This window comes from Pseudonaja textilis, chromosome 1 (genome assembly GCF_049901715.1).
Source record: "Pseudonaja textilis isolate UNSWEBS1 chromosome 1, rPseTex1.2, whole genome shotgun sequence".
NCBI classification, from domain to species: Eukaryota; Metazoa; Chordata; class Lepidosauria; order Squamata; family Elapidae; genus Pseudonaja; species Pseudonaja textilis.
In genome coordinates this window covers 185532963-185557005 of record NC_141990.1, presented here as the reverse complement: position 1 = coordinate 185557005, position 24043 = coordinate 185532963, and positions in this window count along the sequence as shown.

Here is a 24043-nt window from a genome sequence, read left to right as displayed (position 1 = left end):
AGATTTTTGTCTTCCACAGGTCAAGGTCCAATTCCATAATAATACACTTTCTCAAGTGGGGGTAGAAATCTGGATTTCTTGCCAATAAATTGCTCTGATGATCTTGCCTTATGATGCATTAAGAGAAAACTGAAGTGCATTTTCAGAGATTGAAAGCTTGCCTCCAGAAGTTGTGAATGCACCAACACTGGAAGTTTTTAAGAAGAAATTGGACAACCATTTGTCTGAAATGGTACAGAGTTTCTTGTCTGATTAGGGGGTTGAACTAGAAGACCTCCAATGTCCCTTCCCACTCTTCTACTCTGCTCTGCTCTGCTCTGCTCTACTCTACTTTACTCTACTCTACTCCATTCCATTCCATTCAGTGGTGGGATTCCAGTGTTTTTACTACTGGTTCTGTGGGTATGGCTTGGTGGGCGTGGCAGGGGAAGGATACTGTAAAATCTCCAGTCAGAGGTGGGATTTGCTGGTTATCTAACTCAAAATTTTTGCTACCGGTTCTCCAGAACTGGTCAGAACCTGCTGAATACCACCTCTGATTCCATTCCATTCTACTCTACTCTACTTAACAGGGACAAGAATGGGCATAAAATGAGTGTGCAGGCATTCCAGAATATAAAGTGCCTCATTCGCATCCATTATATTACATTATATGTGACAGAATAAATGCCATATGTGGAACAGCATCCGGCCAGTTAAGATCAGCACTAGAGATCCTACCCTTGGTTGAGAGGAGCATGTACATTTAGGCCAGTTAACTTTCTGTTGTCATCCCAGTACCAATAATGAGGACTTATGGCAAAGAGAACTAAGGGTTGTGAGAGGATCCCAATCTAAACACTGCAGGCAAATTTTAAACTTTAAAAAAAATTTTTTTTAGAATGATTAGACTTCTCTAAGTATATTATACCCCCACACCAGTTTATGGTTTGAAAGCTCGTTTACTGCAAGAAAAAAAAAAGATTGTTTAAAATTACAGACTGACCACATATTCAGTGAAACGGTCTTTTAATTTCCCAATAGAGAATGGATGCACTGGCAGCTTCTGCAACTTCCAAATTACTTGTACTGTATGCTGTAGTATGTTTTAGAAAGATCTTAGCTACTGTTTAATATTTATGGAAGGTTGAAAAGCATTAATAAGGTGGATATTGGTAAATTGCAAGAATATAGCACTGGAATTTTTTTAACGGCAAACCAATGGTTTCATAATTTTAAGAAAAGTTAGATATATTTTTAATTACCTTAAAATGAGTTTTATTCATCAAACTTTCTTGTTTCCTTGGCACCTCAGCAAATGATTAAGTAGAACTTGGGTTTAAACTTTTTTAACACCCTGAAGATATGATATATTTGACAGTCTTTTGGCAAATGATCTGAGCTTGTGCTAAAGTCATCCAATTTTGATCTAATGCTTCATGATGATGATCTTAATTATGATGATTTTGAGAAAATAAATAAGATTTGAAGATGTTAATGTGATGTTGAACTACATATCAAAGCTTTGTAATACATCCATTTATGAAGAAAAAGCTTGATGAAAGAAAAAATGTCTTTTGTCTTGGCTAAGGAATTAGTCTTTTATTAATAAGATGGGCAAAACAAATTCCTGATCAGTAACAGTCGATGTGGACAAAGTTTAATTTGGTCTTCAAAACTGAATTGCTTTTATTTACTAATCTGTGCTTTGGTTTTTGCTTTTTGTTGTTTTTCATTTGTATACTTTTTTTGGATACTACTTTACCAATATCCATCTTATTAATGCAAAATTCTTGATCAAAGGTGTTTAATTGTTTGAGTGACCACACTGAGAAAGACTTGTTTAGCTGGTCAATATATTTAATTTGAGCCAGTGAGACGTGAACTGCCGAATTGCTGGCAGCTGGCAGTCAGTAGAAGTAGCCTGCAGTACTGCATTCTAACCACTGCACCACCACCACCTATAATCCCAAGCCAGAATTAGTTTTGGTTAAATAAATTGGTTAAATATTGACCAGCTGACCCATTCATCTCCACAAACTCATTTTGTTCCTTTCAGCTATGCCTGACACTTAATTTTTTGCCATCTTGAACCTGTAACTGAAAAATATAAAAATTATGTGCAGTTGTAATGGACCTGGAAGATTTAACAGTCAGGTCAATGGAGTTGTCTATCAAGAAAAGAGGCCCCTCCACCCAGCTCCAAATGAGGGGTGGAGTGGAAACATCTTGGCAGGCAAATGGAACTGGCGTGTCAGCTAAAAGGAAGTTGGTACGCCCTGGGTAAAAATTAGATGGATTAAACCGGGACTCTTCCCTTCACATATACTGTAGGTCTGGGTTAAAAGGCAAAACATCCTATATTTATGGCTCAGTGTGACATGAAAAGCCTTCTCATTTTTTGTGAACTAGGCCATCTGACTTATTCAACTAAGCAAAACTAATTCTGGTTTGGGATTATAGGTGGTGCAGCGGTTAGAATGCAGAACTGCAGGCTACTTCTGCTGACTGCCAGCTACCAGCAGTTTGGCAGCTTGAGTCTCACCGGCTCAAGATTGACTCAGCCTTCCATCCTTCTGAGGTGGGTAAAGGTTGTAGTAACTGAACAAGTCTGAAAACACCCCACTCCTTCCTCAACTTTTGCAGTACTTTTTAGAGATCTAGGAAGGTTCCCGTCTGAAGTCCTTTCTACATTCCATTCCTTCTATGACTTGAGACATCTCATCTGATTATTGCCTAGGCTGCAGCTCTTCCTCTTATCTCCTAATATTATTTGCATTACATAGACTGACAAGAACAGCATTACTCTCTTGCAACACAAGATCTGTGTGCGCTTCATGTGATCTCCTGTAAAAAAAAAAAAAAAAGCTGCAAGCTGTATTGGTTACCAATCTACTCCCAGGTGCAATTCAAAATGTTGATGATCGCCTTTAAAGCCCTTCATGGCATGGGTCCATCTCAGTCCACTGGGATTGGCCCGTATCATTTTTGCCAGCAGAGGAGGCATGCTACAGGTCCCCTCAGCCCAATTATTCTGGATGGCGGGGTCCAGGAGGAGGGACTTCTCTGCGGTTGTTCCTGTTCTCTGGAACATCCTGCTCCCCCCCCCCCGATGTGACGCTGGCCCCAACCCACTTATCTTTTCATAAGGGCCTAAAGACCTGGCTCTGCCAGTCGGCTTGGGGACCCAATGAGGGAATAGCGCAGTGGGGGTGGTTGACGGAGTAATAACAGATCCCATCTCCCATGTGTCTTGGTTTTAATGTTTGTTTTTAATTTTTTATGCTTTAGTTTATAGGTAACTGTAAGCCGCCCAGAGTTACCCTATGGTAAGATGGGTAGCCAATAAATTTTACAAATAAATAAATAAAAATTCCCTTGGAATAATTCATTACAAAACAGATTTCAGAAAACTCAGTATGTGCCCATGAATTCTGAAGAAATCATTATACTAATGAAAGGAAGCACATATGCAAAACCAGTCCTTGAAACTCAATATTAGAACCAAGAGGAGAGAATGAATCTCTCACGACTTCCAGCCCATGGATGGAAATGGGAACTATGTACATACATGCTACTAGTTCAGCCTAGAGCCACCACTGCTGTGACCTTACCAAACCAGCTCACTTTGAGAATCCAAGTTTCTTATAGAAAACTGGGGTACAAGTGGGGAATTATCTTTCCACTCACATCTGCTCAAGAAAATCAAAACTATAAAATGACCTTAGTTTAATACAAATTATAACATTCGCTATTTATTCAGGTATGAATAAAATAAAACCCATAAAGCTTAGAGTCCGAAATAGAATTTAAGATTCAGATATTTCTCTTGAAAGGCACCTTCATTCTTCCAGATGAACTGATTACTGACAGAACAATCAAAGCCCTGGAATAAATCAAGCTAAGAGTTGTCAAACCAAGAAGATGCATGTTTACGCGTTGTTCAGAAATATCCCAGGTTTCTTAATACAAAAAATTAAGTCAAACTTTTTTTTATTTTGATTTATGGGTCTCAAGCTTTTTTAAAAAATTCATTAAGTTTTGACTATTTGCTGACCTATTTTTCAAACATCAAATTATAGTACTGCCCAACTAATGAATGACAGGTTTTAGGAATATTATGGTCTGTGTTCAGCCTTGGAAAATTTTTGGCATTTCTGTTTTGTACATGTTTTAAAATACAATTTTCTCTCAAATCCTAATGTTAATTTGGCATGGAGAATATATTTGATTTGGAATCTAATGTCTTGAAAAGCTCAGAATTCTTTAACATTGCTTTTGAAAACTGCTTCAAAAATCAAACTTGGAAAACTAAGAATGGATCACCATATATGTGCAAAGGTGATAAAGCAATTTACTTTCCAACTTATCTGGTGATTTGCAAAATATCTACATGGTTCTTTTAGGATGGCTGCAAAATTGCCCAACTATCATTATATTATTAACAATGTTACATTAAATTATTGTATATATTTACTAGCTCGATACCCATGCTTCACTACAAAACTATGTGGTTGGCCTTAGTTTTGGGGGAGGAAAATAGGGGGTGGGGGGGAGAGAATTCTGGCTCTGCCTACCAGCATCCATCGGTATTCATCTGGCTAGTATCCTGTCGGTGTGTGAGAGAGTTGAGGGTTGTTTGGAAACTAAAACAGTATTTGCTGTATGAACAAGGAGACAGCAAGGACCTGGGCATGGCTTAGCTCAACCATTCTGTACTAAAGCTGCTTGGGGCTGTGAAAGTAAAACTGAAACTAAAACTCCTCCCCTCTGCTTGTGTTTTGCATTTGGAACAGATTACTTTTCAGGTAGGGAGGGGGAATAGAACTCCTTAGCATCAGAGCATGTTAATAATAATATAGGAAATATTATTGCTCTGATAGTCATTTCAAAAAATCCTTTCTTGGTGAGCACTAGAAACCAAGAGAAACATATGTGCCAAATTTCAAGTTTGTAAGCTTTACGATTCTGGAGATTTTGTGATGAATGTGTGAGTGGTATTTCGCTTTTATATATACAGATTAAAAAATAGTTTTGTACACACACACACATATACACGCACACATATATATTTATGGCAGGTATGTGTAAAAGATATGAATGGACCTGTATGAAAAGTAGAATTCCTAAGACCCATTTAAAGTAAAACAAATGGGTAGAAGGAATTTATTCCAAAAGATTTTAATGTATGCCCTGTGTGGGAAGAATAAAAAAATGAGGACTTTATGGAATGATTTTCAAACCAAGATATGGTTGTTAAAACATGAATTAGTTTTCAAAGCAAGTTATGGGTTCTTCTATGAACTAGATGACGCAATGGCATTGAAGACCAAAATTACTAGGAGACCTGAGAGGAACACAAAGCTGGGAGTGACCAAACCTTGTTGGAAAATGTAAATGTGAAGGTTTGGACAGATGGTACAGAATGAGGTCCCAAGGGTGCTTTTTCAAGAAGTAAATGGACTTCCTTGTTTTTCTTTGAAGTCATTTTGCTTCTCATCGAAGAAGCTTCTTCAGCTGATAGCATAAAGTGTAGCTGTACAGACTTGGTTCCTCTTCCAGAAAAATTGAGGCTTGAAAGCAGCCATACATGGCACCTCATTCTGTATGAGCTGGATGGCTGAGAATCTCCATAGACATACAGAAGGAAGTGCCATGTATGGTTGCTATCAAGCCTCAATTTTTCTGGAACTGAAGTCTGTAGAGCTACACTTTTTTTTTAGTATCAATACTTAGTTGTGTTTGTGAAGCTATTAGTTCAGAACTTTAACAGTAAGAGTTGCATTGTAAATCTACTTTTCCTTCCGTATGTTCTGAGTTGCTGTCTAAACAAGAAATAGCAGCACTGGAGGTAACATTAAGGCATTATTAAATATAGAATATATTTATATATTACAATTACTAAACCTACAGAATTTATCACTTAACAACCATTTGTTCAATGACCGTTTCAAATTACAATTGCATGCTTTCGAACTGCTAGGTTGGCAAGAGCTAAGGCGAGGATGAGAGCTCACTCCATCACACGATGCTCAAGTCTTGAATCTGGACTATCGGCTTTCCAACTGAGAAGCCCAGTATCTTAACCACTGACCCATTGTGCCACTCCTTTTTGTATATTTTCCTTTCAAATCTTAATCCTCTGGTAGAAACAAGTGGTCGAAACAGGATTAAACCCAGCCTTAGGTTAGGTAAAAGAATATTTTCATGGCCAGTTTCCAGTTTTCATATTTATTTTAAGATATGAGCAGAAGGAAATCTAGGAATGTTGGATTGCCTTTAAGATAAAACACAGAATTAACCAGCTATATTTTTAATCTTTGGAATCTAAATTTGACAAATATCTCTTCAAAGCAAGTAAAATGCAAGGGATACCCAGAATTTTTTTAAAAAAAGTATAATTCCATTTTGATTCTTCATCAGCCGTTCAAAGACTCAATAAGATTACACAGACAAAACTAGTGCCCGTTCCCATGGTTGAAGTGGAAATTTCCTGATGAATCAGTAGCCCTACCTTATCTGTTAATTAATATTCCAAATGACATCTTATTATGAGATAATGCCTGGGGGGGGGGAGAATTAACACTTTTTAGGATGGTGCCCCCACTTGTTTTCAGAAGGAAATGAAAGATCATTTTGACTCATAAGTTTTTTCTACATTCCTGAAGTTTACAAATCCAAAGTGGTGTCTGTGCAGTTAAGGAAGTATATGAATCAACTCTTGGGTATATAATGCAGCAAAGACTTTAAAGAGAAAGACAAAGTACTACAGTATTCTGAGCTGAACACTAAGATAATGAATAAACAGTCTGAATGAACAATGCTGAATTTTGTTATTTCAAAGCTTAATAATACTTGTATGAAGCAATCTGGTGATACTTTAGCCAATTTCAAGACTGTTTACTGTCAAAAGCAATATGTTTACTTAGCATATTTCCACATTCTTTTGTAAAACCCGCACACATTCCATCTTTGGCAATTGGAAAGAAATTTATCAATTCATTTTATTTTGTTGCCTATGGCTGATACAAATCCTACAATCAAACTCCAGGAAAATTTAGATAGCAGTTGTGATCGCATGCATGAGTTTTCACTACTAAAGCAAAGCTAGCCAATCATAAGCAATCCAACAGTAATAGCACTGAAAGAAGAAGACAAGATCAAAGATGGTGAGACGTATGGCTAGAAGTCCACTAAAGGAAGCTATATCAGAGCTGTTATCCTTGAGTAATAATGTGTGAGAAGCAACTGGTTCGAAAGAGACAACTGCTGGCAGCATAAGCTAACTTATATATGTCATTTCATCATCAGTGTATTCTTTAGTTCTGGCAATAGACTAGACTAGATAGACTTGGACTTAGATTTTAGAGAAGAGAAGAGAAGAGAAGAGAATATTCTTTATTGGCCAAGTGGAATGGACACACACAGAATTTGTCTCAAGTGCATAAGCTCTCAATCAAACAACAAAGTGATAATTCATAGACCATAAATCATAGTTACAAACATTAATCATAAGATACAAACAAGAAGTGATAAATCATAAGATACCAATAGGAGAAGGTACTAGGAAACAAGAGAAGGTGAGAAAGTATGAGAAATGAAAAGATGGAAAAGATGAGAAGGATAATAGCAATGCAACCTACTGGATGTAGGTAAAAATCATTAGGTCGAAGACAGTGCTGTGAGAATTACACTGTGCTGTGGGAATTAATAATAAATGGACTACCTATTATCACTATGTTTCAGGGGTGAGTACATCAAAGCAACCATGACATGACTTCTGAAAGTACAGCCAAGCACAGTACTTCAAGAAAAGGTGTTTCTGTGTGTGTTTGTGTGTTTTGCCCATTGCTCAGAAATGGATACTGTGGAAGAGTCCTATAAGCTCACTATGGCACAAGACCATCTTGTATTGGAATAATATGGACTCGATAATATTGGAATAATATGGTCTTAAGAATGTGGTCTTCCATAATACAGACAGTACATGTAGATAATACAGATGGAAGGGATGACAGAATTCAGTTGTTTTTTTCTTCAGCAACTGTGGCCTTGACTCTTTTGCCAAAATAATAATGCGATTGCATATCATCCTTACTGAACAGAAATAGCCAAGATTATCAAGAGGTCCTACTTCAACGTTGTTTGTGTCATTCCATTTCTCAGAATAATGCTTCTCTTTCTCCAGAATATCTTTGTCATGGCAGAGACAGACAGATCTCCCAAAATTTCCCTTGATGCATTTCTATAGAAAGACTCTTTCAAGTCACACTCAACTACAAGTGACTGCATGGACATATCCATGTGGTTTCCTTGGCAACAGGACAAAAATGGTTTGCCAGTGCCTTCTTTGGGGATTTTTTTAAAGTTCCTAGTGTAACCTCTAGCCTTAGTATTTCATAGTGGTATCCTACTGTATCAAGCCAGGAAAAAGAAACCATCCGGATGACTGTAGCACCCAATGGTTAATAATCTTAATTGTATAGAATGTGTCCTAAATTGCTCTCTTGCTTGGAGCTGCAGATTCCCATCCAAGTCAAGGGATTCCAAGTGACCATCGTATTAAAATAAGAAGCAAAGTAGTTGTTTTTACTGATATCCCAGCCTACAAAGGAGGAACCAATATAGTATGTTTGGGCCCGAAAGGGTGCTTTGTCAGTTCACTGAGCACAGGAGTCTCTTGTCTATGGGAATTCTTCAGTCATCCAGGTCATGGTTGTCCCAAAGGTGCTTTTTTCAAGCAGCAACTGGACTTTCTTGGTTTCACCTTCGGTGCTTTTGCATTGCTTTGGAGTGGCCAAGGCACATGATTTCTCACTGATAGTAAGATTAAAAAGTAGTGGGGGGAAGGTAGGGGTATGGACCCTCCAATTCGTTTTAGTTTTCTCTCATTATAATAAGGGTTAGTAACAGGCTTGAAGTTTCTTTAGATATCTATGGCATGTACTCATTTTATTGTGATCCTCACAAGCTTGGGAGGCTTGAACCTGGGTCCCCTATATCATTTGTCAATTTTTGTCTCTTTAGCTTGGCATTTTGTAGCCCAAATATGCCCACCCACTTTCTGGAGAGCTTAAGTGGCCTCTCTGCTAAAGGGTTTCATTTTATGAGCGAGAGTTGGCTGCTTGATAGTTATCATTGCATTTTAACTATTTTAATTCCTCAAGGTGCTCTGGCACCCTGCCTGATTTGTAACTCCGGCTTGCAGGTATTTTGAATCTAATGATTGGTATTTAGGGCAGCTTTTTACAAGCAAAAAAAGCTTTTTGCAAGCAAATAAGTATTTTTGTACAGGTAATCCTTGACTTACAACAGGTCATTTAGTTCAGTTACAATGGCACTGAAAAAAGTAACTTAGGACCGTTTTGCACACTTACCACCATTGCAGCATCCCCACGGTCATGAGAGGCCGAGCAAGGAGAAGCACCCCTCAACATGAGTGACGTCGAGTTGGCCACACTCCCAACACAATATGTTAGTAATTTACTTGCAATTACCTCAAAACCAGCTATTTCCCCTTCCCAATGTTGGGATTTAAATTTCCTTCCAGTGGAACTTTTAATCCCAAATGGCATATAGCCCCAGGTATTAGTTGACTTTTGTGTGACACTATCTTCTGAGAAATCCCTCACACTCTGCCAGCCAAATATGATCCAGATTTGTTTGTTTGTTTTGAAATTAGTCAAGGTCATTGCATGGTGACATCTAGCTTGGCCAATCTTTCTGTACCCATCTCGATGCCAAGATTACAAAAAAGCATAGAGCCCCTTCAATACATCCTGAAGCCTTTTCCATGAGAAGCAGAAACTAATCATTTGTTATGCCATTTTCCTACTGATATCTGCTGGTGTCCATTTTACAAGCAGCTTTCCTAGCTCAGTACCATGCTACTGTATTTATCTTCCAAATGTTAATTGCCATTCCATAGTTCAGGCTTCTGTTATGCACAGCAGTAAGCATGTTCTAAAGAGCCCTGCAAGATACAATGTCATTAGCACCTGTTATGCGGTTTGATCTATGTGAGGAAGATCACATGCTCTGCTCAAAGCCCTGCATGCCTTACCTTAAGCCATATCAGGGTTAAGATTATGGTTAGATTCAGAGACGGTATTCAGCAGGTTCTGACCAGTTCTGGAGAACCGATAGCGGAAATTTTGAGTTGTTCGGAGAACCAGCAAATACCACCTCTGGCTAGAGATTTTACAGTATCCTTCCCCTGCCACCAAGCCATGCCCACAGAACCAGTAGTAAAAAAATTTGAACCCCACCACTGGTTAGATTGTACATATTTCAGATGAATCCTGGCCATACGTTGATCAATATGAGTTCCGTGATTTGTCTGCTTACTACATGCTAAAAAAGTGAGAGGCAGAATTTAAAACGTGTTGAGCCTAGAGACTCTGGGGTCTGCAACATATACGTTTGGAGGCCACATGCAGGCCATGGATTACCTCATCTTGATTTAAAAGCTTATTTCTAGTTAGTGCAAGCAATTGAGAAAACAAGAGGTTCCTAAAAACCTATCTTTCAACATGCTTATGTCAGTTCTTCAAAGTAGACCAGACATGAACACCAAAATCATGAATCCTAAAACCATTTTTGTTATAGAGTTATGGCATCAGAATTTTGCAACTCTTGCGCTTTTATCCTCTCCAACTTTATCCTAGAGCACCAGTGGTGGGCTGCTTCTAGTGAACCGGTATTTCCGGTGAGCAGTTGGCCCCACCCACTCGCCCCTGCCCTTTCCTGTCCTATATTTCCCCGGTTTTTTTAGCTCGGATGATTCGTACGGCATAGTGGATTGCCTCAGCTGTTTTATTCACCAGCGCTGACACAGAAAGTAGGTTTTTGAAGCTTAAAATGGGCAGTTTCCCTATTCTTTTATTATAATATAATCTTTTATTATAATTTATAATATGTACGCATGAGGAGAAAGAGCAGTGCCCCTGGAAGGAAAGACTAAAAGATGCACCTTTGTGTGGGAGTGAGGTCACTTTCCTTTCCTGTCCTTGGTGAAAGAGGAACAATGTTTATATGAGTTTTTTACTCAACCTCCTGTGCTCTACAGCCTAGCCACTCTGTAGCAGAAGCAAAAGTGTGGTATCACAGTTATAGATCTGGCGTCATTATGTTCAGTGGAACTGTTTGTACTTGTTAGAGTTTGCACGTTTGTTGAATTAATCCCATTTCCTGGGTTTCCACAACATACTTAAGCATAAAGTAACCAGATTAAAAGTATGGCACATGTTCACATTCATTAAATGTTAAATTAAGATGATATCTGAGAAACTTTGGGATACTAATTAAGTCTTCCTTTGCCAAATCTTTACTTTTGTTTTCTGCTCTGTTTGAGTATCACCATATGATGATGCATATTCTTCTGCCCAAGTATATGTTTAAGAAACAGCTGGTATAAAGGTGGCATCAAATTATAGATCCTATGGATGCTTGCTTATAAGCCAAATGCCATAAGCCAAATATTGATGTTGAAACTGTACCTCCCCGGATCAAATTCCGTGTCTGAAGGAGGACTAGAACTTGGATGTGCCAGCTCCTTGTTAATCACTGTATTACACAGGCTGCCTTTGCAGGAAAGGCTAAGGACACTGAACTCTTTTACAAGAATTATACAAGCAAAACATTGCCTGTTTTTACTTCATTCCAACAATAAAAGGATAGATTCTTTAGAAACATATTGAACACATTTAGCTACGCTTTGTATAACAAATGAAGCAGTGGTGGGATTCAAAAAAATTTATTACCGGTTCTATGGGCATGGCTTGGTGGGCATGGCAGGGGAAGGATACTGTAAAATCCCCATTTCCACCTCACTCCAGGGGAAGGTTAATGCAAAATCCCCATTCCCTCCCCACCGCACTAACCTGCTTTACAGCTCCGTTCTCCTGTGCTGGGACTTGGGAGGCAGAGAAGAGATGGGGGTGGGGCCAGTCAGAGGTGGTATTTGCCGGTTCTACGAACTACTCAAAATTTACACTACCAGTTCTCCAGAACCTGCTGAATACCACCTCTGAAATGAAGGCAAATATGTGTGTCCCAGGATAATGTTGCAGGATCTCTGGCCCAGGTGACCAACCTAGATTGGATCCTGCAACCCAGGATTTTGTCAGCAAAGGTTTTAAGAGAGATCAGATATTTGTCCACTAATTCAACTACTCTCAAAGCTAGCAATAAAATCCTTTTCCCAGGGAAGAATTCTTAGCCAAGAAAGATTTTTTTTTTCCTTTCTGTCCTCAAAGATATTTTACTGGAGCAACACACCAGCAAATTTAACACAATAAATTTGTTAAGGATTTAAATATGCTCAAATGCAGGAGACTCAAAAGAAAGTGTCTGACTTAATATCATGCCCACGTTGGCTGAGAGTTCTACTATAGATCAGGTGTAGCATAGATAGATATAAAATTGCCCTACTGACTTTGTTTTCTTCCAGTTCCCCATCTCTTTTCCATAAACTTTAAGTAGAAAAGGATCTGCTTGCTTTGATAAAGAATTGTGTATGCAGGCTGCAAATTGCTTACCGATGGTGATCTGATCTGATGCTGGAGGGTTGGGTTTAACATTTGAAAGCTGTCTGAGATCCTAAAATTGTAGGGCATATCCATGGGAGGTTCAGTTAACCCTGACATATTTATTACCAAGTTCAGAATTGCAGGTTCAGAATATTTTAGATATACTATACACTAAAAAAATCCAATGGAAGTAAAATTAGCCCAGAAAACATGGCATTCAGCTTTGTTCGGGTATTTTCCCACATCATTGTAGTTGTGCTTTTAAAGTTGTAGCAACATTTCGGCAGAATCTCATCTGCCATCATCAGGCTTCTGTGTAGTGTTCATCTGTGAGTCAGGCTTTTATAGTGGTTTCAGATTTAAATTTGGGGCAGCCTATTGCTGTGCCAGAATGGTTTTTTCTTCACCCTGATTGGTTGGGAGTCTTGGTCTGTGTTTGTTGGTCTTGGAGTTTGCTGTGTTCTGCTTGATTGGTGTTTCTAATATCTTCTGTCTGTTTTTTGGCTCTTTTTGTATCTTGATTGGCTGGCAACACTGTGTTACTTTATTGGAGGCCTTTAGTGCAGCTTGGCTCCAGGTAAATGGACCTGTGTGTGTGTGTGTGTGTGTGTGTGTGTGTGTGTGTATTCCAAGTTCAACTGACAGTTTGTGCTAACAAAAGCTCAGTTCCTAGGAAGCTGGGGGAATGTTTCAGACCTGTATGCTCTTAAGGAACTAGCTTTTGTATTTTGAAACTACAAAACAAAGCAAAAAAAGGGTGTGTGTGTGTGTGGAATTAAACTTTTCTGAGATCATTTTTCTGATCTCGGAATTGAAGATCCATGACCTAACTTTGGTTCATGGACCAGTAATCATGGCCGGGTCCATGACAAAACCTCTCCTTGAGCACAAATATATCATTCCCAAACAGAGGAAATCAAAGCCTGAAGCAGCATCATTTAGCCTGGAGCTAAGATTGCTTGTTTATCAGACGGTACCTAGTTTGGCGTGGAGACTTTCCTTGTAAATCTCTGGGACCTTTTTACAGCATCTACTTAAGCAGGCGATTGGCTCCTAGGAGGCTTTCGGAGGGTTTAAATGACTGCCAGCTGCTAAAAAAAGAGCCAGGCCTTGCCTTGGTTTGAGTGCTTACTTGTATCTTTGGCTCCCTTCTGTAAACTTACAAAGATAAGGTGTCTGCTTTATCTAAAGAAAGAACGAGCGTTTGTTCCTTAGGAAATCTTTCTCTGCAAAGTGTTAATGTTCCTTGGGTTTGGGGTGTTTTGACCTTTGTCTGCTTCCTTTTCTGATTTATTGTGGGAGTGGCCCCCTTTCTGCTACCCTTACTTTACTCTCTGTTTAAGAGGTGCAGTTAAATGTCTTTAATATGCTGGCATTGCTCTACTGTTTGGTTTTGTTCTTTTTTTAAAAAAAAAATCGTAACAGGAGCTGACTAATTTTGGAAGACGTCAATACTTGATTTTTTTTTTTCCTATGCTGCTTTTTTATGACCCTTGTGGGTGATCTGCATCTGCAACACACTTTAAGCAGGCTGTTAAATAATTTCCTCCCAGTTCTCTGTTCTAATCCCACCATTCCAGAACTTCCACTTTGCTCAAACTAAAGAAAGTATTTTCTGGGGCGTGGGCCAAAAGGTTGCAATAGTTAAAGAAAATGTTTACCAGATTTTGAAGGTGGGGGGGATTTAAATACCAAGTTGCCTCAAATGATAAATAGCTTATTTACAGGCTTTACAGAAGATGCTTCTGGCTGATAAATCCTTCCCAGGAGATGGGGAAGCAATGCCAAGAATAAACCATTACTAAGGCTAATTATAAAGGCTGCCCATAAATACTTTTATAATTTAAACTAACTTACCTTGACATGTGGCAGGTGGCAGCGCCTCTTAGCAATATATGGAGATGGTGAGAGCCATGCTTTTTGCTGGGATACTGATTGGAAAAAAAATGGACTCCTATTTTATGACTCTTCATCAGTTTTTCTGGTTGAAACTGTTCCGGACTAGCAGGCTTGAAAGCCTGCAACTCTGATTCGCTGCGAATAGCAGATCGTGATTGGTCACCACCGGCTGATCTGATTGGCTAGTAAACGGGCTGCTGCGATTGGCCCAGCCAAGCGCGGCAAACTCAAATCGCCTTCATTGGCTGCCTGGCCGCAGCCAGCCCTATATAAGGGGCTGCTGCGGCTGGGATATTTCGCTCAGATCTGAAGTCACTAATAAAGAGCTGTTGTTGCTATCTGAGTCTTGCTTCCGTTCTTGGACCCATCCTCCCAGATCTAACAGAAACCGTAAAGCAGATGCCTTTAGATCTCCAAGACTACCGGTAGTCACCAACTTACAATCACAACTGAGCCCAAAATCTCTGTTGTTAAGGGAGACATTTGTTAAATGAGTTTTATCCCATTTTACAATCTTGCTTGCCACAGTTGTTAAGTGAATCACTGCAGTTGATAAATTAGTAACCCGGTTGTTTAGTGAACCTGGCTTCACTTTGTCGACTTTGCTTGTCAGAAGGTCACAAAAGGAAATCACATGACGTTGGGAAAGAGCAACAGTCATAAATATGAACCAGTTGCCAAGCATCTGAATTTGATCACATATTCATGGAGGTGCCACAACAATTGTAACTCTGAAAAATGGTCGTAAGTCACATTTTTCAATTCTGTTATAACTCTGAATGGTCATTAAATGAACTATTGTAAGTCAAAGGCTACCTGTATAGTGAAGCAATAATCATGGTTCATAGTATTTAAATTACTTTCATTTGAACAGTGGGCAAATGTAATCAGGCAGGGCTATCTTTAATACCTAGTTATCCTAAGAAGAACAGGCAGTTATCATGGGTAAGCACACAGTATCAGTTAGTGTTGTTGAAATTCATTGTTGAAATGTATTTCTATGTAACAACTACTGTAGAATTCAGCCAGTAGATGGCAGTGATTACAAGTCTGGATCTATGGTATATACCAGGGGTGTCAAACTCACAGGGTCACGGTGGCATCACATGATGTATTGGGACTTTTTTCCCCTTCACTAAACTGGGCGGGGGCGGGGCCAGCATGTGACGCATCCAGCCCGTGGGCCGCGAGTTTGACACCCTGGTATATACTCTGTGCTCTTTTGCTCTAAGTAGAGTTTCCTGTTTCCTGTTACAGTTATATAGTTGAGCAGTAAAGCACATGGTGATTGTACTCTTTGTTTGCTCTGTGGTGCTATATATAAACAGAATTTCAAACAAGTATTTTTCAATGAAAATTGCTTTCCACAGCAAATTGCAGTGATGCCATTGTACAAATGCTGCTGTTATGCACTCATGTTCCAATATCTGACAGAAATACAGAAGCCATAGCACTAGTGCGATGATGCCACTCCTGTTTTGTCATTTGTCCCTTCTTGCCTTTCCCACATGCATCCTTGCAGGGGATGTCCACAGCCCTGTGAGGTGAGCTATAATGCATATCCTAAGATAAATGTGTCTGTGAAGGCCAACATTGGAAGAAGCAAAGTTAGTAAATTAACTACTAAGATATTAAATATCCCACACTTCGCATTTTTGTAAAAAAAAAAAGTACTTTGGCAGTGATGTTATTATTTTTAGAATTCGCTTATTATGAGGTTGTTAACTATCCTGAGCTTCAATAAATCATTTCAGAAAAGTACTAAATAAATTATTTAATTCCTTTTCTTGCACACATCTCTACAATAGAAAATTAAGTCAGTCAAGCCATCTTAATTGTTACTGTTCCCAAGGAAACTATATTTCTATGAGCAGCCTGATTAATAATTGAATAGCTGCGTTTGGGATAATTTCACATATAAAATCCTTTCCTTCTTACTTTCTTCCCATTTCTCCCTTTCATTGGCATATAGTATAATAAAGTCTACTATAGTACCTCTATGAATAGGAATAGGCAATATTTGTGTGTCATTTTGAATGCTGAAAGCAAGTTGTGCAGGCTCTTATAAAAATGGTTACTAGACAGGAAACTTCACAAAATGGCTGCTACATAAGATGTTACCAGACAGAAAATGCCTGACTGCTAGAATATGCTTGCTTTTTTGGTCAGGGAGGCATTCATCCAGAAGTAGAACTCCATTTTATAGTTTGAATCATGCCAAAAATAGAATAAATAGTATTATCTCTTGTTATAAATTCCTTGTGGTATCCATGCTACTGTGCTTTTGAATCATCAGCGTAGAGGACATAGAATGAGACCATGCATCGCACTACCAAACCATACAGGGGTGCATTTCATTTTGATTCAGTCCATTGTCAGAGCCCAACTAGTGTGGTTTGTAAACCACGATACATGGCTTGGTATAAGCCATGACATCAGCCATTGCAGGTCTGTTCCTACAATGAACAAATAAACCATGGTTTAGTGGTAAACCCAGTCTTAGAATTTGGCAAAAGATGCATGAGATTATTTATTTATTTATTTATTTGATTTATATATTAATTAAATGCAGAGTTATGAATCTGGTGGTCTTAACATATATATATCCTGGTTGTACATTTTTTTAACTGTTATTTGTTTTAATTTGTTTTACATTGTTATTTGTATATGTCTTTTGGTGTTGTTCAGTTGTATGTTGTGAAAGAGCACCTTATTTCGTTGTTCTCAGGTTTCTGAGTACAATGACAATAAATTTATCTTATCTTATCTTATCTTATATTGCCACCTATTCGCCCATGGCGACTTGAGGTGGCTTATATAATTTAAAATCATATTTAAAACAAAAAATAAAAATAAAAACAATAAGAACTAACAGAAAGAATCAAATAAATTAGTAAAGTACAATAGAACAAAATTTGGGAAAACAAAAAAACCAAACCAAACCAAAATAAAAACCAAATCTCACCCCCCCCCCCCGCCCCAATGACAGCAGATCACATGATGGGGTTCCACCCCTCTCTGGGTTCCCCAGGCCCGCTGGCAAAACCAGGTCTTCAGTGCTTTTCAGAACAGTATTAATGAGGGGGCCATTCTAATCTCTGGGGGAATGATGTTCCAGAGATGGAGCCACCATGGAGAAGGGCCTTCTTCTGGGTCCCACCAGGTGTATCTCCCTCAGGGGTGGGACCTGCAGCATTCCCTGCTTCCTCGCTCTAATGGGTCAGGTCGATGTCACTGGCAAGAGATATTTCCTCAGATAACCCGGACCCAAGACATGAAGGGCTTTAAAGGTGACAACCAGCACCTTGAATTGCACCCGGAAGCAAATTGGCAACCAATGCAGCAGTGTGGCCCTAAGCTGCAAATTGATTTCCTTCAACATGTCATCACATCAAAATAAAGTATCCATTACCACATGAGATGTGACCCAAAACAGCGTAGAGAAGGCAGGTGACAAGAAGAGTCAATGGAGGCTTTGCATACATACCAATTCATCATCTGAAGGGGTATGAGAATGCTTGCAGATGATTAGCCATGCAAAGAATGGGAGTGGAGGTGAACAGTCCATTGAGAATGGTGCTTCTTGAGCCTGAAAATGTTTTTATTATTATTATTGCCTTTATTGTCAAAGTACAACATGTGTACAATGAAATTGGCTGAGCCTCCCTTGGTGCACTCCCCCAACACAACTCACAGTGAGGACAGAAATCCCTAACCCAGTCGTAATCTTATTACACTATGAGTTTGTTACTTCTTCTGACACTTTCCATCACCCAAATGTCTGGCCTTTGGGAGCAGAAGGAGGGAGGAGAAACATCAGTGGCAGCTCTATGCCCACTGCTTGTTTTATGGTCTCAGCAGTCCTAGATCCTATGGTGTGGATACTGTCCATCCCTCTATCTGGATTCCAGCCCTAATGTAACAGTTTCATAAAAACCCTCACTTTCAGCCTTGGTATCCTCTCTAGTAAAATACTGAAAGGCCAATGAAAGATGAGGCAAGCTTTTACTTTCCCATGATCTTCAAAGAAAGAAGAGACTGCAGAACTCAAATTCCTGGAGGGATCAAAATCTCGTTCCAATATTCCAAGTGAAGGTTCAGTGCAGAAGCAGACCATAGAACCACCTTTTTTTTAAACTTGTCTGTGTGAAAAGGGATGCTAAAAAGTCAATAAAACCCACAAGATGAACCCTCCCTCCCATGGCCCTTGAGGGAGGGCCAAAGAGTTTCAATAAATTATTTTTGCACTGTCAGGCAATGTTAATCTCATTAAGCAACATTAGCGCCAACAGCTGCAACCACAAACACAGTCAGCAGTAAGGTGCAGCGGACTCATGTTGTCGATTGGGTTCTTATTTTGTTGTGGGGTTTTTTGGTAATTGCCTGGCAATATACGCCAGGCCATTTTCGCCATCTGCTGCGCATTTGTCAATTGACAAAAGGAGGGTGGACACCTGGGGGTGTCATTGTTTAACTGACATGTAGAAAGGAAATACCAGTTCCAGTAGGGAATACACACACACACACACACACACATACACACAAAGAAAACTACTCTTGTGATGAGGAAGAACTGGCTTATCAGATACTATTTTTAAATCTTCTCTGGTTCTTTGTATTCTCTTAAGTCTTTCTCTGCTTTATAGAAAGCTTGATATAAAACACACTGTGGAAAATAAAATAATCAATAGAAGCAGTCCCTTGTGGCCCTAGTAGCTCTTTTTGAAAATCAACACTTTGTGGAAAATATTGTGTCAACAAGCCATCTGCACAGGGCATGGCACAACCTCCAATATGCACTAATAATGTAATATAGTAGGTTACTAAGATTTCTGTTTTGACAGAGTCTCTGCTCACAAAGTATGTCAGAAACCCAGAAAATTTCAAAGGGAATGATCAGTCCTTCCAAAAAAAAGTAGAAATAGATAAGAATGTTCCTTCTATAGAAAAACTCACTAGCAGAAAATATGGATATATAAAATTGCCTGTTGTGTTCAATTCATCTCCTGCACATTGATATATTAACCACCTTCCATTCCTTATTGCATTTAAAGGAGGGGAGAGTAAAAGAGTTATACTAAACTATATTCTGAGAATTCATTTATTCCTAATCTTTGAACTGGCCATTGTTCTTACAAATTATCATATCTTCCAACTGTACACTAATTCTGAACAATCTCTATGCTGACATTGTAAACTAATCAATAGTTTAGAATGTTTTAGCTACTTCTCAACAATTTTATTTGAAATCTTTCAGCATTTATCTGACAACTGAAGAGGCATCTAAATGAGATTCAGACATTTCAGTCTATTAAACCATGGTTTGAAAAAATGCATACTGCAATGCCATCATTCTTGCTTCCGCATATTTTCTTCTTTATCCTAGACAGTGGTGAGATTCAAATAATTTAACAACCAGAGTCAGGTTGGCTGTTGTGGGAGGTGTGGCCCATCCAGTTCTCAAGCTCCATTGCACAGCCAAACTGACAGCCAACCTGACCCTGGGCAAACTGGTTGTTAAAGAGGGAAAGTGGCCTTCTCTTTCCCTCACACCAGCTGCTCTGTTGCCCATTTCTCCATTGCAGCACAACACCCCGGATCCACTTTGATAGTGTGTGTTTGGGGGGAGGTGTTAGTTTAACAACTGGTTAACTCAAAGTGGTGCGAACCAGCTGAATCCCACCACTGATCCAAGACCTTCACAATTTATTAAAACAATTCTCAAACTGCAGATCAATATTTAAAGGATTTCAAAATTTGGCTATCAGTACTCACATTTACTATTATTTTGAAACAGGCCCAAATTTTAAAATAATTTCAATTTTTATGCCACTTTTCTCTACTGGCTTCATACTGATGATTAGGGCAATTCGAAAAATTGGTTTGGTTGTGACTGAGCACTCGGGCAGCCAACCACTGCAGTCTGTAAAACCATTATGGTCAGAAGAGTGATATGTGTAATCTTGGGTGTTATGACTTCCACCAAACCATGATAAAAACGAACCATAGTTTACATGACCACAGCCGTTGTTTAGGAGGCATCTGCCCAATAATAAACTGATTTAAATATTTTAAATGAGAGCCATGTTGGTTCATGGTTAAGGCAACAGGCTAGAAACCAGGAGAGTATGGGTTCTACTCCTGCTTTACTCATAAAAACTGGCTGGGTGAGATTGGACCAGTAACTCTATCTCAGGCCATGATGTAAGGTTCAGACAACAAACCAGATGGTCAATTTCTGTTGCAACCAATGAATTAATTGATTGATCTGGAAAAAAAGAAAAATAAAACCAGATCTTGCATTTGCAGAAATATTCAAGGGAGGAAAATATTATAAATGTTATAAATACTTTTTAATAGCATTCTTTTATAATCATATATGCAAGTCATTTTTTTGTAATAAGTGATGTGACGTATTTATGAATCACCTGTAAAAGGTTAAATCATTTAGGAGAAATTTTAAATAAATCAGCCTATTTTCAGGTACTGCTTCTACTCTATTGCCTTCACTTTTGACACAGGAATTATCAATAAATGGATCTACAGACCTAAAATCGAATGTTTACACTTGCAGTCAACCTGTTCTTAAGCCATAGGAAATCAATTATGTTCCAGAGTGTTCATTATTCCTACAGGAAGGAATCCTCAGTAAGTGGCAGCATGGTAGACCTTGGCTGTCTGTCCTTGGAAGTAGGTTTGAGCCTAGTCAGGGTCTGCATGAATGGAAGACTATGGTGGCTAAGCAGAGAAGTAAATATTCTGGAAGTACATCAACTCCCATCTATATAACTGCCAAGAAAGTGCCAAGGCCATGCCAATGAAGTCACCAAGAGTCAATCAATTTGAATGGGGATTTTACATTCTGGGGAAAATGGAGGAAAAGCTGTATTTTGGTTAGGATCTTCTGATGGAAATCAACTTATGAAGCTTTTCTTCCCTTTTTTTTTTCCTTCTGTTCAATCATGTCTGATTTTCAGCGACTGCCTAGACAAATCCCTGCAATTGTTTTGGCAAGGTTTTTCAGAAGCGGATTGACATTGCCTCCTTCCTAGGGTTGAGAGAAAGTGACTGGCATAAGCTCACCCAGCGGACTTTGTCCCTCAGTTGAGACTAGAACTCAAGGGCCCCCATTTTCTAGTCTAATGCCTTAACCGCTACACCAAACTGGCTCTCATAGCCCAAGCTAACTTGTATTCTCCTCCCTCAAAAGAGTGAGGCTTGGAAATCACAGCTGGAAGCCAGAATTACTAGAAAGCAGCCATTGACTGAGTTGGTAGAACTTATTCATTTATTTATCATATGGCATACAATGTCAGGGAATTCTACTAGACACAATGCAGTCCTGACAGCCTAACTTGTTAGTTCATTCTGTTTGGTGTTTGTGTGCCTATTCTTGGAGCCCTTCAAGGGATGAACTGCTTATACTTAGTAGAGCTGCTTTCTACTCATGCAAAACATATTTTCCCTGCTTCTTGGATCCAAGTTAGTAGACTTCAGTTCCAGTACAGTAGAATCAAGATACTTCTTCTCCACTCTTAAATATTTTACTTACAATGAGTAAAAATTGGAGTTCTTGTCTATGGAGACATGAATAATTCTTAGGAGATTACCCTAGCATTTCCCCAAAATTAAACTAGAATAGCATTTCACTAATAAACCAAAGTAGATATTGCCCTTAGTAAAAGGAGAATATGTTTAATCTCATACATAAATTGATATATATTTACACAACCTTATATTCAAAGATGAGTCCCTCTCTATCTCTTTTTGAATTGCGGGCAATATAGGGTAAGAAATAAATAATCAATGAGTATCAAAAAGAAAGGAATTGCATAAAAATAATAGGATGCCACACCGCTTGTTAGATTTATTGGTATCTTGGGTTTTTACACAGTTCAGAATCTACCCTCTTATCTAACTATAGTGTGAACATAACAGCTAATTTACTTCTATGAAGATGGCTGCAATATCATTTTAGTGATTATGGTTACTGTAAGCCAGAAGACATTGATAAGACTCTTAAAATTGTCAACAAGAGATATGGGAAGGAAAGAAATGGAAGAGTGGAATGCCAGAACTAAATTCAAAGTGTTAAGCAACAGAAAATATTTCAGCATTATTATATTCAAATGTATAATTAAAACATGAGTTCCCCAAATCAATCATACATGAAAAATACCTGTGCAATCTCAAATCAGTTACAAACTTGTTTCTTCTTCAGAGATTAGTTATTTATGCATCCACATACCTATACTACTAAATTATTTTCCCTGTTTTTGTGAAAGGTTTTTCTTCTTGTTGCTTTAGTTTTCTTTCTAATTCTGCATTTTTTTGTTTATAGCTTTAATTGAAAATTTTTAACACTCATAGGGCAGCATGTCCTGGCTTGACAGCAGAAAATAATCAGTTTTGAGATGCTTCACGATGATATACAAGTTCGTATCACAATTGCAATACTCCTCTTCTTAACTGATAAGCAATAATAAGATCAGATCCCTCATTTACAGAAGATGAACGTTGCTTACAGTTATGATACATCCATTGTACACTGTGTTACAGCTTTCTATTTTTAAATGAGAAATATATTATAAACCTATGTTCTTGTGTTGTTAGTAATGATAAGGACTGCTACAAGAACCCAGTTCATAATGTTTTAGTTCCCTGTTAAAACAAGCCATTATTGGTCAGGGTTCATACATACTTAGGAAATACTTTATTTCTTTCAGGTTTTGGTGCATTGTGAGTGTTTACAAAACTATTGAGTATTCCTGGTCAGGTTATGATCTCATTCAATGGGCTATATACACAATTAAGATTTAAGAGAACTAAGATCATAATAATGTCAGCATTTAAAATGAAGTTCCCAGGGGGGAAAGATCTCAAGATAGATGCCTTCCAGCAAATGTGCCACTTGTCTATGTGTCTATGAATGTAATTTGATTTATTTATACCATTTCTCAGTTGCAGTCTTCACTTTTTAATATTTAAAATGTTCCTCTACCTTTAAGATTCCTCTTACCTCTGAAAAACATCCTAACAAACAAAGAAACAAAGATTGAGGAGAGAGATTACTGATTCGTGGTATAGGGCAGGGGAGTCAAACTGGCAGTCCACAAGCCAGATGCATCACGCGGAAGCCACTCCCACCCCAGATCCTTGAAGGGAAAAAAACCACAGTAAACATCACGTGACTGCAATGGTATAGGGTGAAGAAACTTTTTTAAAAGAAGTCTGGTTTCCTTCGTTTGCACCTAAATGGCAGTACATTTTGGACCTTTCCTAATTTTCCCCTTAAATTTCTCTAATATTGATGCCAGAAGAGCAGGGCTTTGGAGCAAAGACTGAAGCCTCACTCAGCAAAATGTGTAGTTCTCACACACCAGCAAGGCTGCAGTACACATTATGAAGTAAACAAAGTAATTTATGTAATCATGAAAATGGACTGCCCTATAACAGCTCGAAATCTAGAACAGAGGTGGTATTCAGCAGATTCTGACCAGTTCTGGAGAACTGGTAGCGGAAATTTTGAGTAGTTCGGAGAACCGGCAAATACCACCTCTGACTTGCCCCAGCCCCTCTATTCTCTGCTTCTCAAGCCCCAGCTTGAGTTATTACAATTAACATAAACGGACTTA